Here is a 14,997-nt window from a genome sequence, read left to right on the forward strand (position 1 = left end):
TGTAACCTTCCATACACTCAAGGAAAACAATTTCCAGAGCTAATTGCTGAACTCTGCAGATCTAATACTTTAAATGGGTTATGTTAGATAAGAATTGAAAAAGAAGAAACATTCTGGGGGAAAATTATTGTTTAGGGAACATTGATTTGTGTGAATTAATGTTTTCACTTTAGCTGATAGTTAAAAATGGATACTTAAGCTAAGCCACATTTTTAGTGTAACATTAATGCTTCATTAGCTATAAACCTAGTCTGCAAGCTGACGTCCCTTGTTTGTTTGCTTTCTTAAGTCTTCAAACTCCAGTTGTCATTTTGTCAACCTGTGCCACAGGTTTTATATTGATTTTAATGCAAAACAACCCTATGGGGTTGTTGTTGTTTAATGGGCTCAGAGATGGGAGGATGCTTTGAAGTTCTCATTGTTACTTATTCACTTTAGACAATCCTCTCCACCTTTCTGTCTCAACCTTCTTATCATTAAAATTAGGGGCAGTGTTAATGATCCTACCCGACACAGAGATTGTAGAAATTAACTGATGGCTACTTGTGTAATACAGTATTTGTACAAAGGTGGTGTGTTACTTGTACTGCAGGAGCAGCCATCTGTCACACACATGCATTTAGGCTGCAATGACCATTTTGGGCTTGGGAAGTTAAGTAATTTTCCCACAACTGTTTATTTGTTTTTTTTTTCTTCTATTTTTGTTAACTGTTTGTTGTATTTTAATTCAGAATATAGCCCAGGTCTGTAACTGCTATCGGTTATGGTGGGTTTATTGGCCCTGTAGTTTGGGGTTGTAGCACAAAAGTGTCTATGTAAGGGGTCAGCACTGTTTAAAAGTTGTTAGTAATAAACTAGACACAACGTTTGAGTTTAATTTCAATTTGTTTTCTCCCATGTAGCCGCATGTTGGTGACAGACTGAGAGAGAAGGAATAAATCACAGCGCTGCGACTTAAAGCAGCCCAGTCAAATAAAGGGTATGTGTATTTGTTTTCCATAGTTCTCTTTAATTACCTTGTAATTCCTGTCATGCTTACCTTGGTTGTGTTTAAAGGAAGGTTGTATCTGAAGGAGAGACTAAGGATATGATATTTAGGTGAGGCCAGTCTTAGGCAGTGGAAGTAGAAATATGACTGTGGAGCTGTCCTTAGCCAGTGGAGCATTGAGAGAGTGGATTGGGACTTGTAGGAGCCTGGCTCCTCTCACAGTCAGCAGAGCCTCTTGCTAAGGCTCGCAGCTTCTGTGTTAGGAAGCTCTGCTTCTCTACAGGTAAGGCATATGCCTAAAGGTCAACAAGAACCTTGAGGTGCCTAGCTGTCCCTCTGCTGATTTCAGCAGACCAACACTGGAGAAGTAACGCAGCCCACCCTGATCTCAGTTGAGAGACACTGGCTCTTGATCAAGTTGTACTGAAAAGCATGTCCGCTGCTATCAGCTGGGCTCTCATGCACTTACCAATGTGCTGAAATACCTCAGTTCTCCAGGCCTAGGCTGACTCTCTATTTAGGCATGTATCAGGTTTTCAGCATGTGAATAGAGCTGGGCTATCCAGCAAGCAATGCCTCAGTAAAATGCGGACATCACATCTAATTCCACTACTGAGTGTGAATTTCCTTCTCTTTCAGGATCTACCAACACCGGTGAAGTCCCTTCTGTCAACCACACAGCAGAAACAGCCTAAGGAGGAGCTGTTTATAGGTGAGATGCTCAGCATCAACGGAAGCAATTAGCTTTTTGCTCCTTTCTGTTAGAAGGACCTTAAGAATTGTGAATTGAACTGATAATTAAGAGCTCAGAAGCTTTATAAACTGTTGCTATATTTGTACAGTATTTGTACCAAGGTACGATAAGGCTACACTGTATTATACAAGCCCATTGCGTTTGCATGGTTATCTTATTTCTCCTTTCTCTCTTTCTATTCTGTGACTTTTTATTCTTTGGGTTACCTCCTGCTACATCTTTTGATCTGTTGCAGCTAAAATTGATCTCACCTGTGCATTTAACACCGTAACTTTAAAGGCATTCCTGTGTTTCTAAATGAGTATCAGTATGGTACAGGCACTGTGTGGGGCACTGAAGGAGAATGAAGACCGGCGGGGTGGACTTAGTGTTGAATTATCATGTAGCATGGAGGTAATTCAAAGAACTAATCAGAGACAGACATAAAAAGCAGTTATCTTCTGGAATGCAGGAAGTCAGGTAGAATGAAAAGCAAACCTGAAAACAGTGAATCTGTTTTACATCAGTGAAGGCAGAGGAGTCCTACCCAGGATTAGTTCGGCCGTTGTCAGTGCTCAGTGCTGCAGATAACATGAATTCCATAGCAACGAGTTTTTAACTTGAAGTTCCTGGGTGCAAAGATGCATATTAATGAGCAAATGGACTTGAGTTTCATCGAGATCATTAAAAAGTATCTTTACTTTATTTTTCCACCCACCATCCTGCTCAGAAAATGGACTTATTTATGAAGTCCTTAATTAAGGATGAAAATTTCATGTTAGACAGATGCTGTCATTTTCTTCCTACCCTTCCAGCAAAAAGCCATGTGTAATGTGCTGCATTGGGCTCGGAGGCTGAAGAAGGGGTTGTTAGTGATAAGCATCTGCAAAACCTGTAACACATGCCCAGGAGCTTAGTCAGATGAGTCAGATGTTGCATGGGCCAAGTTTAAGCCCAGAGAGAATGTTACAACACAGGAAGAAACCCCTGAAAATAACAGGAATTGGTACAGTATTTGGGCTGTAAACACAGGTTAGAACAGTCTGGGTATTTGCTTTCATCCTCTCTTATTCTATTTTGAATTCCAATGTTCCTGCTTGCTAAACCACTTTCCATTTCTGCTCTGTTTTACCGTGACATAAGGAGAAGGGATATTTTGGAAGCTGGAAAACGGCCACTTGCACCAGAATGGCATGCCACTAATTTTTGCAGGTTTTTTGAACTGAGCATTGCCACTCTGAGAGCTCTGTCAGCCTCTTCTTCTAGGATTCCCCACAGAGATCCTCGCCCTCCTACAAGGCAGGACATGCCCCGGGTTACAGTCCCTTTCTCTGTAGGCTGTGCTGCCCCACTTGCTTCAAAATCAGGCTCTTTGAAATGAGGAACTGAATAGCCCAAAAGATCAGGCTTGCAAGTGCATCCTTAGGGTAGACAGGATGAAAAATGACTTTGCAGTGTGTACTGATGTAGTTTAGCATCATTGCAAGTAAAGGTCAAGCAGAAAAGTCCAACTTTCCATGAGGGTGGTCTCCATGATAGGTTTGGCTTTATGGCAGCAAGGTGGCAAGAAACCATGTGTGTAGCATGTGGCCTGGCCTGGAATAGAGGTATTTGTGGCAGTCCTAGCCAGGAACATGCTTGATGACGGGCCTTTCAGTGGCTGATGTTGCACAGCAGCTTGTGGTAAAGCAACCTCAATGGTGGGTATCATGAAATACTACAAGGGTCTTGATTTGCACCTTTGCCTACTTCTGCTCTGCCATATATTTGGGTAGAGTTTAGCAGGCAAGACGGTTAGCCACATTGAGGGAGAACCTCAAAATGTGCACAGTGATATAGCGAAGCCTCTTTTACAGAGGGACAAACAAATCTCACTTCTACTTCTTTATTTTGTCTCCTTTGAGCAGAAATTCGGGCAAGCCATTTAATGTCACCTAGTGAGTTTTAATGGAGGCTTGGAAGAGGAAGAAAAAAACCCCTCCTGTGTCCACTTGTTCCCTAGGTACGCCACATTACCCACAGCCGGTCTCACCACTCCCAGCAAAAGTTTGTGTAAGTCCTAAAATAATTTCATTCCACTGGCCCACAAATATTCCCATTTGGTCAGCCTTATATAGAGTAATTACTGTTTAACATGGCACCGCAGCCGGGTCAGGGCTTATTTTGGGTTATGGGTTATAAAAAGCTGCTTGAAAAAAAGGAATGTGTTTGTGGATCTGTCACTCTGAACAAATGAGTCCAGAAACTTGTTAGTTTACTCATTTTCTTTCACTTGTTTTGCTTTAAGAGTCAGCACTCATAAGAGCACTGGCGTTAGTACCAAAGGCATCCAGCCATCTCGTCCCGGCTTGCGTAGATATGCCCGCACTTCAATTACATAAAGTGTAATTGTTGGGTGGGCAGGTTTTGTGGTGATACTGAGTATTGTGGGGTGGCTCATGCTCAGGGACGGGGGTCAAGGTTTAACCAGTGGAGACATGGGAAGTTCATTTTTGTGAGCAGGTGATAGGTGCGATGGGTGGGAAACGTCTTGGCTCTGTGCTCTCCTCCACAGAGGTCTTTGCATTTTATGTGCCTCGAGTGCTGTGCAGAGCAGGCAGTTCATTCCCACAGCTGTGCTGGGGTGCAATTAGCATTTTTCCAGACCAGGGCAAGTCCCACATCAAAGATCCTTCTAATTTTAATAACTTTGATCTATACATATAGATGCATGTGTCTTATGTTTGTGCATATATGGATAGATATGTCTGTATAGCTAGAAAAAAAGGAACATATGGCTGCATATATATACGTGTGTCATTTCTTGTCTGCTACTAAAATACAGGTGTCTCTGTGGGAAACAAGTTGTTAAGCTGTTTATTGTACGAGAGTTCAGGAAGTTGAGAGTATTATATTCACTTATATGGTTTTCCATGCTGGGTTGGTCATTTCAGCTCAAAAATTAGTATCCCAGTCTATTTCACAGAAGACCCCAATATTTTTTGTAATCATAGGAAAGAATGCTGCCCACTGGGACAGAGCAAGAGGCTATGGATCAAGAACAAAGGGTTTGGTTGTCCTTTTCTACTTACTTTATGGCCTGGGACAATTCTTAGCACTCTTCTGTGCCTCTATTTAATAGCAAAATGGGACTAGTAACATTGAGTTACCTTGCACAGAGCTATTTAAAGATGAAATTGAAGTTTCGAGACCTTTTACTAGCCTTTGGCATCAGAGACATAGAGCAGCTATGAGAAGTGTTCCTGTGGCTTGGCTTTATTAATGATACGAACTTCTTGAGAAGTTATATTAGTGAAGTGGAACTGAGAAACAAACCAGAAGCAGATAGGCAGAAATCTAACCCTTTCATGGACAGTTACACAATATGCTAGTAAAGATGGCTGTATCATTGGGTTTTTTTCTTATGAAACAATGTGAAATGCATATGGAAACTAGCTTCATCTCTGTCACAAAAACCAAGCAGACAGTTGATATTTCTGTAGTTTTTAAGGCAAGACAAATCTAAAAAGAAACACATTAGGAATAATGAAAATCTTTCAAACTGGAAATCTGGGAACACAGGCTGTGGGCTCAGAAATAGCTCTCAGGTTTCTTGGCTCCTTATTCTTCATCAGCTATGCCAGGCAGGTGGTGAATGGCAGCCCTGAGGCCTAAGCCCTTGACCAGAAGCAGTTACCTCATGATAAGCAGAATCAGGATGGGGAAATAGAGCCATGGACACAGTTTTTCCTCTGCTTGGGTTTGGGCTTTCCTGTCAGGTCATCAATTATATTATTCCTTATATCCATGTATTTCTTCTTCCTCTTTTTCCAGGTTGTGCCTGCTGAGTGTTGGAGGTGATGAAGTGCACATGCTGTTTGCCTCTCCTGCCAAGGATAGGTACAACGTGGTCATTCAGGACTGAGCATATTGCCAGTACACGTTCCTCCCCAGGTGGTGAAGCGAGCAGTCGAGCACTGTGCTAGTCATAGCAGCACAAGTTATTACATACCAGCTCTGCCTTTCCGTTGGATATTTCCTACATGTTCATGGTAAGAATCTAATTATTTTTCCATCTCCAGCAAATCTAATAGGCCCAGAGAAATGTTTTCGTGTAGGCACTAAGAGTAAGGAGAAAACAGGTAAGATCCTAGGCCATCAGGGACTGAATCTTTTCCGTTGTGGGTTGCTTCTTGAATTCGTCTGAAAGAGCTTTCATTTTATTTAAAAAGCTTTTATTGATTAAAAAAGGCTTTGTTCATAGGCTCTATTTTCTTGAGTGGCTGAAGCAGGCTTAACTCATGACAGGAGTTCTTACTTGAGTTCATTTTCATCATCTTGGTTGGTGCTAAATTTCATGCTATGCTTCTCCATAAAGGTAACTGGAAAAGAAGCACCCGGTTTAGAGATAGAAAAGAAGTGTAGGTTTCCTTCCAGTCCATTAATTTTCTTTCATGGAGCTCTGTACCACTTTGAGCGCACAATTGGGAGGAATCAAAACACAGACATCCAGACCATTACGTAAGATCAAAAAGAGAACAGATTTATTTGGAAGCTGGGTCTAATGTATTTGTCCGAAGTCATGGACATTTTTGAGAGCTCAAAACATTCTTCCTGTTCTGCCTCAGGATGAAACTTAGATCATATGAACTGGAGAGAGATCCCAAAATATTTGAAGCTGTTTAAGTAACCGTAGACCTAATTCGGAGTCCTCACTGAGTGAGGCCAAGCAGGGATTTGAACCTGATTTTTATGCGTGCTCTTTTTTTCTCTTTCCTCCTTTTAATTTGAAGTTCCAGCTTATACTGAAGAAACTGTCCCCGTGGATTTCATAAAACTGGATTTATCCAGGTCAGACACTTAGGATTTTTTTTTCAAGTGACCCAGTGTTTTGTGTCCAACCACCCCCATTCCTGATATAAACAAATGATTCGGCTGTGGAAATTTCCATTTAAAAAATTCCCTACGTTTTGCCTCAGAATGGTATTATTTTACAACAGTTCAAGTTCAAACTCTTCCTAACTGAACCTCTGTATAACGTAAAAGACAGCGAGCAAGGGGACCGTCCAGGCTAGGAAGATCTAGTATTTAGGGAGAGCAAACATCCATGTATGCGCATCCAACCACAGTGGATGGCTTTGCTGGGTTCACTGACCTCTTGTAGTCTGGATACATGTCTATTAGGAACAGGCTAGAAACTGGACTGAGTTCCTTCTGCTGCCAGTCAGTTGCAGTCCTGAACAGAAAAGGAAACACCAGTTTTTCTTCCGTAGTCCGGATGCTGACTCACCTGTGTGGTGAAAGAAAATAGCCAAAGGGTTGCTATTTCACCAGTGTCCCAAGTGCCTGGGGTTATTTCATCAGCTGCTTTACTTGGGCAAGTTGAACTGCAAAGCTTTAAGGCCCGAGGCCAGTTCAGTAGTTACTCACACTTGGTCATGCGCTTGGTGCCTTGGTGTCTGAGGTCCCCACCACTGATAAGTGAGTTCTATTTCCCAGTTTGGTTTGAAGCTCTTGGCAACAGCTAGTTGTTTTGCATTGGTGTTTCACTGGTGCATGGTGTCAACACAAGCCCATTTTGCTCGTAGCTGGAAGCACATTCCAACTCATCTGCCTCTGCTTCGTCTGGCTCCCGGTCTTGACCTGGTCTGCGGTAGCGCCTGGGAGCCGTGCCACTGCTGCTCTATTTCACTGCCCAACAAAGGGGTTTTGGTGGGGTGGGAAGAGCCAGGCTGTCAGGGATGCACAAGACAAATGAACCACTATTCCTGAATGCCTGAAGGCTGGCAGTGACCAAGCAGCACTGTTATGGTAGCTGAATGGCATCGGCCATCCTGGTTCAAGCCAGGGAAACTTTCTCTGGCCTTGTGGAGTGTTTCCATGCTCGTTGCCTGCCCTAGAAGGCCCTCAGACCAAACAAGGTTCTTAAAGCTTGCTGGGAGAGGGCATCAGTTCAGGTACTGCAGGAAAGAAGATTCTTCCCCTGCTATATACCTTTTCTTTATGCCCTAATGAGTACCTGAGCTGGGGACACTGGTTCAGACAGGCTACCAGAAGGGAAGCTTGCTCTGTGCATCTAGATCAGTGCTCGCGCGGGACACCGATGGTCCTTGAGTCATGCTGGTTTGCCTGCGAGGTCAGGGTCTGAGCTTCTCATCAGGTAGAGACTGGTCTGAAGTTAAGGAGTAGAACGTGCAGCGTCTGCCTTTTGCCTAGAGCTCACTGCAGTGCTGCTTTGCTATCTGTCTGCCATCTATGCTCACCTCTGCAAGTGTGGCCAGGGCAGCTAATCCCTGCTTATCTGAATGCAGAGACATAGGCAGCAAGAGATTTAATGCAAATGTAGCATTGCGCAGCCCGTTCCTTCTCACAAACTATTGATTACGTGTCTGATTTGCTCTCCCCTGATAATAGGCCATAGGCAGAAGCCAATAGTGCGGGGAGGAGGAAAACCTGTCATGATCATTCGATGCAGCTGGTGAGCCAATGGGAGGAGAAAGCCCGTGGATTGGGCTGGGAGAGAGCAAGGGTGGGGGAACTGTCTTAGCAACAGCAGAAAGCAACTCTTTCCCCCTCCCACCCTGCAGCCATGCTGGAAAGTTCCTGGTGATGTTCCTTAATGTATTTGTCTCGCTCGTGCCAAGTCTGTACGTGATGTATGTGGCTTTGCCGCGTGTGCCAGCTCACCCTTTTCTCCATGGTCCTTTGAAAGGGAATCTTTCCTTTGTCCGTCCATCTAAAACCAACTAGTGAGCTCAAGGTAAAGGGCTCTGCTGCTGGATTCATTGCTGTGCAAGCCCTGAGAACAAAAGTGAGTTTTATACTGTCTTTTTGTGTTTGGTATCTTCCTCTTGACATCTTTCCAAGACAGTCTCGTGTTGAAACAGTCAGTTTCTTGCCAGTCTGTTGAGACAGTGGGAGCTGGACACCTTGATTGTATTTTCATCTCTGCTAAAGAGTCCTTATATGAAGCTGGGTGAATCCCTATCCTTCAAAATCCAGATCACTTTGTCGTGTTGCTGGTTTGGGAATTAGTAAGAAAAGATTCCTCAGTTAAGCCCTCCCTGTGATCTGTGGGCTGAGAAAAGGCAGTCCAAGGCACCATACTGCTTTGCCTCTTATCTTTCATCTGCCTTACAGCAGGAAATGTTCTTTCTGTCTCTCTGCCTCTCTCATGGTCAATCTCTCGTTGGTTTAACCAACCAAAAATGAAAATGACAGTTAAATTCATCCAAACCTTTTGAACATTTATTGGAGCCAAACACTGGCACTTTCAACACTTCCTTGAAAATGCCCTTCATTGTCCTCCTCTCACCTGCTGCCTCCTCCTGCTCATAAGCATGCACACGTTTATCTCGCTATTTGCATGCTGATAATAGACATAGATTTTGTTAGTCCTGCATCTGTCGAGACGGCGGGGACAATAATAGAAGCACCGTCGGGACCAATATATATTGGTCTTAGGAGTGTGTCCAATAATGTCTGGGTCAGGGAGCCTTTAACTGCAGTGTCAGGGAATTTAGTCAGCTGTCATCGCTTCTTAATTAAAAATAGCTGAGACTCACTTACATTCCATTGCTGTGTGTTAGCTCATTTGTCATCTTGTCCTCTGCTCAACAGCAAACCCCCTAAACACCTTCAAAACCAGACAATGGGCAGAAATGCTTGCAGCAGGTAAGAAAAGGGAGCACAGAGCAGATAACGCATGCCATAAGCTGCTCTTTGGGTCACGAGTTTGCAAGAGTTCAGCAGGATTCAAAGGGGATGGGGATGCATAACACTGCAGTATGAAATGTACTGTATGTGTATCTATTTTATATAAATAAAACTAGCCTCTACAGAGACATGTGTCAGGAAATAAATCCAACAGTAAATGTCGTGGGGTTACCACAAACTTTCCTCGTGGACAAACCAACTTCTGTTTTTCCATCTTGAGTTTCCAGCACCTTCCCCTGCTCCAGTACTCCCAATGACAGTGTTTCTTCAGGATGGTCCAGCCAGACCTTTCCTATGTACATAAGTGATTGGATTCCTAATTCCTCACTAAATGGAGTTTAGTGGTATTTGTGATTGCTATCACCTTCCAGTAGGTTCCACTAATTTATTCCTGAGGGGACAGGGAGATGGGAGGTTACACAGAGGTTCAGGAGCTGCAGAGGGAAATGAATAACATGCTGTAATATCATTACTGAAAGAAAATGCATCTCCCTCCCCCTGCCAAAAAGAAGAATTTATTGTGATTCTAGCTAATGCTTGGAGCCAAGGGACAGTTTTGGCATAGGGAGAATTATTCTGGCTTCCTTTTAACAAGTAAATCAGAGGTGGAAGGGCATTAGACCAACTAACTTCCTGAAGTGGAAGTTGTATCCGGATTACCATATTTAATTGTCTGTGATTGACCTATCTTCCATGAATTTTGCTAATCCATTTTTGAACCTGTTTATAATGTTTGGCCTCCACAGCATTGGGTGATGATGAATCCCACCATTAAATCACATATTGTTTGAAAGAGTTCATCCAGGATGTCCTGTACAATTCTGTTAATCTCTCCAGTGAGTAAATAGATGGCTGTTGCCAGGGTTTGAGATTCCCTCAGCCAAAATAGGTGATAATTCCCCTTGAGACTACATCCATCCCTTACACTCGAGAAGGGAAGCAGCACCAAACTTCCTGTGTTTCACTACCCGTCTTGAGCTGCAAGGGACCAGTGTTTGCTCCCACAGAGCAGCTTCTGCAGTCCCAGTATTAAATGGCGATTCTTCTGACCATGCATAGTTGTTTCCCTCAGCACCGCATCCCTGCTGACTTGACTGAAGATCCAGTGATAACTGTTGATGTTCTAAGAATGTTGTATTTCCTTCAGAGGGGAAATTCCCATGCAGCTTGTGGGATAGACCCACATTAAGATGCTCTGTTCAGTCCGGTCAATTATTTTGGATCCAGTACAATAAAGCTGTAGGGATAGACAGGGGTTTGACTCAATATTGTCTGGTGATTTTGAGGTGCGCTGGTACAGAAGCAACAGGTAGAACCTCATCTGAACCCCAAAGCATCAAGCTAAGGAGAAACCTTCCTGTTAGTAGAGACGTTTTCAGACTGCAGAATTCTTTATGAAAACTAATTAAGCTCTGATGACTTCAGCTGTATTTTCAGCCTCTGATTAAGGCCATGATACTAATTAAACTCTTGAATTATTAAAAATGCAAATAGTCAGACCTGTGTGCAATAGCAGAGTCACTTTTCCATGCTCCGGGACAGCAGTGGGAATATTTGGCAGGGTCCCTTGTGGTCACAAGTTTTTTCTTTTCTTCTTTTTTTCCTTGTCTCGTTATAAGTGGCTGCACTCCACTTGATGCAGAACTGAAAACTTCAGCTGCTGGGGTAAATGTCTCCACTGCCTTGCAGCTAGACAAGTAGGTTTGATTAAAACCCAGCAAAGTTTTGGAAGGAGCTCTGGGTTTCGTGACATCCTGACTGTGGCATTTTCACTGAATGGGCTGTTGGGATTGAAATACCATCTAGTCCTTAGAGAGCGAGCCCGCTTTCAGTAGCAAAACTCTTGCAGCTGTGTTTAAGCTGCCTACTTTGTAGTCATAGTTCAAAAGCATAATCAATTATTTAGACCTCTAGCTGTCCTCCCACATCCACTCTCCCTGCTATCCCCTACAACATGCATGCACCTCCAGTTGAGACATCTACATCAGGAGGTCTGATTGTGGCCTTTCCTTCAGTCCAGGTATGTTTTGGTTGTGGCACTACTCCACAGCAAGGTATCTGAAGAACGTTTTGATCTCTTCACTGTCGACATCCTAGCAGGCACGCAGCACCTCTTCTGAGTAACAGTCATCCTTGTGTACAAATACATCTTTTGAAGTAGGATTTCTGTAATCGTAAGAAGGGCTCATCTCCAGATGGATAGCCCTGCAGACGCACTATTAGCTGGTCATTGAGGTAAGATGGACTTCTGTAGGCTGGGAGCTGAGCGAGCAAATATTGCCTCTCACTGTCTCACCAGCATTGCTGTGTTAGATGCATCATGGAAATGTTTGTGTTTATTATATTGTATAAAGCCATGAGGTCCAGCAATAGCCTGAGTACCACTCCTGCATCAGTGCTTATACTCTAGTCAGTCTTCTGGATGCGCAGCCCTTCTAGTGGAGGCAGTGTCTGTGTCCCATCCTGTAGCCCTTTTGCCTTGCCATTATGGAGGCTCTGCTGGATTTGGCAGTGTTTGCCGCCAGTACCAGCTGGGATATTGGAGGGATATGCCAGTAGGCAGTCTAGTTATAACTTGCCCAGAGGGAGATTTCTTTCTAGAGCCTAGTTAGTTCATAATAAAGACGTAAATTAAAAGAAGGTGCACGAGATACTATTCAAACGCAGCAAGTGCATGTCACATGCAAGGAACTGAAATCCTTGCTGGTGTGAAGTGACAACAATTCACTAGAGTTACTTACCACAGAAATATACAACCCAGTGCCCACAGTTGAGTCCAGTCAATGGCAGGTGTGATGGTGAAGCTATGTAATTTCTTTTGCTTCCCTTCTTGATTGTCCCTCTTGTGTGTTAAAACAAAGAGCGAAGTGGTCATTACTTTACCTATGACAAGTGATGGTTTTTCATCCCCCTGCTCTAATGGGCTGCAGGTGTCTCCCAGCCAGCCCAGGCTAATAAGGACAGACATTCTGGCCACAGGCCAAAATTATACAACTGTCCATGGAGAGAAGAAAAGCAAAAGACAAGGGGTGGGGGTGAGGGGGTTGGAAGGAAAGCAAAAGAAAGCATGGGAGTCACTCCATGCTGAGATTTTGTACTTTTGTGTCTCCTGAAGTGAATACATCAGTCAGGAATCAAAGGTTTGCAAAGTCATTCAGCCCCTCCAAATTAGAAGGCGAACCATCTGCACGACAGGATGGAGCTCTCCTCAAAGGCTGCAGGCCAGGGCTGATCTCAGTGACACCAGGGTAAGCCTGGAGTATCTCACCAGAGTTACAACCAGCTCACCCGGGATCTCAGATTCTGGCCTGGTGCATGCATCTTCCTGCCAGAATAACGTTTTGGACCCAGCCCTTTAATGTTGTATCACCATAGTGACGGGCTCCTCTGTTCCAGAGCTGATGAGGAATCACTGTGGGGTTGTCCAGTGTTAATTAATCCCTTTTAGGCAAAATTCAAGCTCAGTGGAAACTGCAAAGACAAGGCAACCCATTCAGAGCCCTGCAGCCTCTCACCCTCTTTGATTTTAGCAATATGTCTTGCCCTTAAGTCCCGCATGCCAGAGCAAATCCCTTGTGTTTCCTAGAAGTTAGAGCAGTGATGGGAAGTCAGTGGGAAGGAAAGATGTGCTGTGTGGGGACTGAAGATATACGTGTGTCCTTACAGCTTTACAGACAGTGCTGTTTGGAAAGACTGGGTTGTCATGCAGGCTTCCCAAGGTGCTGCATTTTTGGGTGTGAGCCAGACAGCAGCCAGGATAACCAAGCACAAAGGAAGAGCTAGGTCTGAGGCACTGGCTGGCTTGAATTGCCCCAAAGCGTTGTAACTGATGGTGAGAGATGGAAATGTCCAAAGGTACCAGTCTCAATGCTGATTACCTGAATGTCTTGGGGATGTCCCTCACCTGAACTACCTCAGGCAGGTCCCTAAAGTTAGATGTGTCCAGGCCTAAGGGCACATCCATGGGGAGAAAGGGATCCCAAAGTTAGTCCTGACTTCAGTTAGCCACAGCACAAGGTCACAGAGATGCTCTGATCCTGATTGCTAGACTGCTAATCTAAAACCAACCAGACTGCATCTTCCTCTGTGCTGCTCAGGTTTCTGGCTCTGGAATAGCTCTCAAACACAACTGGAATGCAGATATACTCTTGAACTGCATCCTGAAAGATGCCAAAAGACGTTACCCAACCCACCAAAATGGTTTGGGGTCCACATATCATAGTAATGGACACATCTGAGGTAAATTTACTTCACTTGATTTAACATGACAGATCCCAACCACCGTTTTCTCCTCCAGATTTGTTTGGAGCTAGGATTTGGTTCAGGCCAAGTGTTTTGTTTTGTTTGTTTATCCAAGATATGGTTTTGGATGCTTAGCAGGAAGGAAAAGAAAAAGCCATAACTGATGGATGTTAATTATGTTCATTTCAGATCTCCTTTTGGCAGCTGGAGGAGAAGGGAATGCCACCACAAAGGAAGGATTACTGAGGCAAGGTTCACATTGTATTCAAAGGGAACACAAGTGTTGTGCAATACACATGTCACCACCACGACAGGTCAGTCCCTTTTCCCTCGAGTCACTGTCAGAGTTCTGTGAGTAGCATCCATGATAACTTAGCCCCTGCATACGGATTTAATGGTGATAAAAATGGTGCTAGATGGAATGTTTTATAGTATGCAAATGGTTGATGAAAAGGAGTTTCCAAAAGTGCTTTGTGATGAGGCAGACTGAGTCAGCTTTGACTTCTCTGCCTTTTTGGATGACCTTTGGGTTTTTGCCTCAACCTGACCGGGTAGGAAAAATCTGTGAATGCTTGTTGTGCTGAGCACACTGTGACATCTCTGAAAGTACAGATAATAACAGTGGCAATGAACAGCAGCTTGTCAAACTCTTTTGTGATGACTTGAATTCTTTTACTCTCTGCTTCACCCCTTGAAGTACCCAGTTCTTTGATTTCTGCCTTTGGATGCCAGTAATGTGTACCTAAGACTGGGGCAGTTCCTAGGAAATTGAATGCAATTTGATTTCTTTGGAAGAGTTTCAGATAGGGTCAGGTAGGGCTGGTTCAAACCTGTGTCTTGGATGAATTCAGAAGTTATTCCCTAATCTGGCAGTCAGGATTTGAATCTCCTCATTAGAAATTTAAGTTCTTTACAGTTCCTGTAACTAGGACTCAGTTTTTGGTGGCTTCCTGGTGCTTTGGTCATTCCTTCAACATGGTTTTATGTATACTCAGCTGCTGAGAAGCCAGTGTAAGCCATTAACACTGCATATTTGTGGCACTAAGACTGAAAACTCTTTAGGTGTGTAGTGTTTTATAGTGCAAGTGCACTAGAGCCATTCTCATCTCTTGTATGTGCAAAATCCTTGAATATCCTGTATTACTGTCCAGACCCCAAACCAGTTGAAGACTGGTTCTATCTAACATTGAGCATGTGGCTAGGCTGCCTGGGACACAGTCCTGGCTTCTCCGCATACCTTAGGGTGAGTGGAGAGGAATAAATGGGTGCAGAAGGCAGCTCAAGCTTCAGGCAGATTGAATACTGCTATGAGAGAGTCCATCTCTCTTGCTGATCATGT

The 14,997-nt window shown here is 43.8% G+C and overlaps 1 long non-coding RNA gene across 1 annotated transcript in view; it reads left to right on the plus strand.

The window, feature by feature from the left end:
• Positions 1 to 3,138: 3,138 nt before the first annotated feature.
• The window catches only part of LOC133280995 (uncharacterized), a 42,850-nt gene continuing 30,991 nt past the window's right edge, over positions 3,139 to 14,997 (plus strand). The window contains exons 1-4 of the long non-coding RNA XR_009747336.1: positions 3,139 to 3,425; positions 5,535 to 5,752; positions 11,036 to 11,113; positions 13,848 to 13,972. This is a non-coding gene — a long non-coding RNA (uncharacterized LOC133280995). The remainder of the gene's footprint in view (positions 3,426 to 5,534; positions 5,753 to 11,035; positions 11,114 to 13,847; positions 13,973 to 14,997) is intronic.

The sequence above is a fragment of the Pezoporus flaviventris genome, unplaced genomic scaffold (genome assembly GCF_033815535.1).
Source record: "Pezoporus flaviventris isolate CSIRO_AGI_PZ_B2104156 unplaced genomic scaffold, CSIRO_AGI_Pfla_v1 ptg000093l, whole genome shotgun sequence".
In the NCBI taxonomy this organism is placed as follows: Eukaryota; Metazoa; Chordata; class Aves; order Psittaciformes; family Psittacidae; genus Pezoporus; species Pezoporus flaviventris.